We start from the raw sequence: 4,467 nt of genomic DNA, 5'->3' as shown, positions 1-4,467 counted from the left end.
CAAAACCTCTAAACTTGCTGAAACTACCGGACTCCCTGGGCCTAAGGTATTGCCTCTGGCCTTGCTGACTGCTTGCAGTACCCTCTCTGGAAGCATAAACTCACTCTGTATGAGATAATCACCAGTAGACCAGTGTCTCTTGGTAAAGAACTTTCTGCTGACACCTTGTTATTTCACACTAATGTGACCAACTGCTCTAAGTCTTTAGTGTCTTTGGCTAAAGTGTATCATCAACAGCTTAAAGAACATCTTCTAGACCCCAATTTAAAAAAAATCCCATTGGTCATGGCTTGGAGTACGGCAACTGTGTATTTTGGAAAAGCCATCAGAAGCAGATGGCCCTGAAACCGTTGGAAGGGATCTTACCAAGTGTTCCTAACCACTGACACTGCTGTGAAACTAGAAGGTGTTGAACCTTGGTTACACCTCTCGCAGATGAAAAGGGATTCTTCTGACACTTGGTCCTCCTCTTGCACTGGCGACCTTAAAAGCAAGTTGACCAGGAAGCTGGTGACTTCATGTGGTAGACAGCCTCTACCCCAGATGCTAGATTGAGGCTTCACACTTAAACTAACCTCACATGTGAAACTCTTTCTTTTTTTCTTTCTTTCACATTGACATTGGCCTGGAAAGATAATGCCATCATCCGTATCTCCTAGGCCATTGCTAAGCGGGATAATCTTTCAGACCATGTCAGGGCTGGATATCTGTGCCGGGCTGTGGGTGATCAGGCCTTGCCCAGGTTCCGAGCATCTCCAGTCCCAACAAATCCAGGGGAATCCCAAAAAGCGAGTCAGGTACTGACTTACCTGAAGACCACCAAGTGGATTCCTGAACATTGAGTACCTTGGACGTTAAGTCCCCTGTTGCTTGAGTGTGGCACGAAGAAAGGTGCAGGAGGTGAGAATTCAGGTGCAAGCCAGACAGGCTCGGGATGGGAGGATATGGGCAAACGGCTTGACTAGCCGAGTAGGATGGTGGAGGCTAGGAGTTCTTGGACCCGAGTCTCCTCCTGATCCCCGACAGCCCGGCATTTTATTGAATTATAGAACACACAGGCAGGAGTTGGGGCAGGGCTGCTTGGGGATTAAAGGAATGGGGTAGTGGTGAGTTTTGATTGCTGACCTTTAAGGTGTTAGGGGTGTTTAGCACTCTTAAGGTGTGGGGCAACTGTCCATTGGCTATTTTACCTAAACTCTACTTGCTCTGGTTTTGGTGGTTAGCTAGGTGTTGCTTTTTGGAAGCAGTCTCCTTTGCTGGCCCTTTCCTAGAGCAATGCTGTACTTTTGGTTTTGCCTTGTGAGTCTAGTTTAGTTTTGGAGCAAGCTAGTCTGCTTAAGCCTTACAAGATCATGGGATTTTTTTCATTTGAAGCTTCAATCTGTCCGTGATGCCAGAGACCCCTGGTCTTCCCTGTGACAAATTTTTCTTCCATTCCCAATGTCACCATAGCCACTCCCCACCCCCACCCCCCAACCCCGCTTAAAAGTCACTTATAGAGTCTGATTTTTCTAGCCAGAACATCCAGGTACCTTGTTGTCACCTTTCTCCTGTCATAACTGTATGAATTCAGACAGACAGGACTACCTTTAAAAACATCAGTGTGTTTTCACCACCCCATTCTTAAGATTATTTAAACATAAACTGCTCTTGGCCTGGAATTGCACATTTTTTCCCCACAAGTACTCACCTCTGCAAAGAGTTTACAACTACCTTTTACTTTACAATAAGAAATTATTTTTCCAAATGTGATGAAAACCTAACTGATCCATGGCTTAACTGGGCAACATGAAAAATCCTGGTCACTGAATCCATTGCAAATAGTATTTTAATGGTAGTGTGTGTGTCCTGCAGGGTTTATTTTTGTCTGTTGTGGCTTTAAGGAAAAATGTACTTTTGGGGCCTATGGTATGCTTTGATGGTTGACCCTTAACCTGATAGTGACTTTTGAGTTATGTAACTGTACCTGCATCTGCCCAGAACAAAACTGAGACATCTCACTAGTCAATTCCCCTCGTTTGCATTATTGAACCAAATTAAACTACCAGGAGCTATTCATGATTCAAAATTTGCTTCTTTTGGTAGATCCCTATTCCCTTGCATAGGACTAAGTGCAAGGGAGGTTATGATTAGGAATGGTCTTAACTGTTGAAGATATTGCAGAATCTACTGCTAATACAGTAACTGCCCAACAGGAATCCCTAAACTCTCTGGCCAGTGTTGTTCTTGCTAATAGGATAGCCCTTGATTATCTTTTCACTGGACAAGGAGGTGTCTGTGCTGTGGCCAACACACTCATTGCACTTGGATTAACACTTCAGGGGAAGTTGAGACTCAGCTATATAAGGTCACTGAACTAGCAACTTTGCTTAAGAAAGTGACTCTTTCAATAAATATATTTATGTTCATGTATAACTGAAAAGATGTGCTCTACACTGGAATTTGACACAACATTGTGAAATGACTATAACTCAATAAAAAATGTTAAAAAAATAAAGAAAGTGACTCCTTCAATGGGGTCTTTGAGTTATTTGATTCCGATTGGTTTGGGTCTTGGGGACTATGGTTCCCAAGCACACTCCAGGCATGGGGAACTATCCTGCTTATAATAATCATAGTCGCCTCTCTGCTGTGCTATAGTCTCTCGAAAGCATTAAATGCATGTTTGCATCCACTAACCACCAAGCAAATGATCTCCCTCAGGTTAGAATGTCAGAAAAATAACAGAGTATAAAGAGAAAAAAAAATACCATATGATATCACTCATAAAAAAAAGAAAAAAAAGAAGATACTAATGAACTCATCTGCAAAACAGAAACAGACTCACAGACATTGTAAATAATTTTATGGTAACCTGGAGAAAAGGGGTAGGAAGGGATAAATTGGAAGTTCAAGATTTGCAAATAATAACTACTGTATATAAAAATCGATAAAAAAGCAAATTTCTTCTGTATGGTACAGAGGATTATATTCAATATCTTGTAGTAACCTATAATGAAAAAGAATACAAAAATGAATATATGTAAGTATATGTGTGACTGAAACATTTCACTGTGAGGAGGAAAAATCAGACAAGTTACCCCTCCCCGCGGCCCCTGTAACTTTGCTTACTTCTGCTTTTATAAACTGCTGCTGCTTGCAGCAGTTGAGTGGAAACTTACTGCACCCAAGCTGAAAAGTCCCAAATACCCAGAAGTGTTACAAGTATAAGAGACAATCAGACACCAAGCATGGAGTTCAGCCTTTGGAAGTGATTCCACTGGTCCAGCACCGGTCTGGAATAAAAAAGTCTTTTCTGATCCTCTGAGTGTGTGTCATCTGTCACTTCCCACCAGGCTTAATTCTTCTGTAACATTTCTGGTGCAACTGTACACCAGAAATCAACACATTGTAACTGAGTATACTTCAATTTAAAAAAAAAAGTAAAAGAAAAAGTAACAAATATAATTACCAACTTAAAGAATGTGAATCTGATATCCTGACCTGTGATTACCACACAGACAACCAGGAAAAACTGTGAGAACATTAGAGTGGTAGCTGGGCAAAGCAGTAAAGCCTTAAAATTTTGATCAGTCTCTCAGGCTGAGAGTCTGATCAAAGAGGGAGAATTGTTAAAGACAAGACAATAGGCCCCAGACAGTGTAGCTCATGCTGAACCCCCAGTCTCCAAAATTTAAGTTAGTTACAGTTTCAGCTCTGCCAGAAAAGAAATCTTTGGGCCAGTCAATCAGGAATCACCTGATCAACATTTGTTAGTAATTTGCTTGATAAACCTCTGCCATCCCCTGTAAGGAAAGTAAACTTGCAATAACCAATCTGCCTTTTTGCCTAGTATAACTTCTTCATTTCTGCTCCCTTCTGCCTATAAAATCTTTTGCTTTGTAGCTCTTCAGAGCTCCATTTTAACTGTTAAATAGGATGTTGTCTGACTTGTGAATTACTGATTAAAGCCAATAAGATCTTTAAAATTTACTCGGTTGAATTTTGTTAACAGAAGAAAACAGCTGGAAGCTGTAGTGGGAAGTTTTGGGCGTCTGCGGCTTGGGAATGAGCAAGTACCCTCTGATCATGGTGGTGATGGAGGAAGAGACTGTTCTGGAACACAGCCTACCTTAGGATCTGGTTCCCCTCGTTGAAGGGGACCCCAGGGAGTAATGAGTGGCCTCTTTAACAGCTCCTTCTGGCCAGCCTGGTCAGCTAAATCTTGCTGGTCCCTAGGTTTGATCCCATTCTTCCCTGGGAGGAGGGAGCCCTAAAGGGAAGCCCTGCACACACATTTGGAGGGATGTAGGAAAACAGGACAAGGTTGATAGAGCTCTGTGGTAAGAAAAGAAGGCAGGCGTCCAGTGGGTTAGGTCGGGCCGAAGCCCCTGTGTTGGGAGGCCTCCGAGCCCGGCAGTCGGGCCCGGGAGAAGTCGAGAGATTGGCCTCCCAGAGTCCTAGAGAGGCCGAGAGGCCCGGGGCGGT

The sequence above is a fragment of the Vicugna pacos genome, chromosome 17 (genome assembly GCF_048564905.1).
Source record: "Vicugna pacos chromosome 17, VicPac4, whole genome shotgun sequence".
In the NCBI taxonomy this organism is placed as follows: Eukaryota; Metazoa; Chordata; class Mammalia; order Artiodactyla; family Camelidae; genus Vicugna; species Vicugna pacos.
This window is presented reverse-complemented; position numbering follows the sequence as displayed.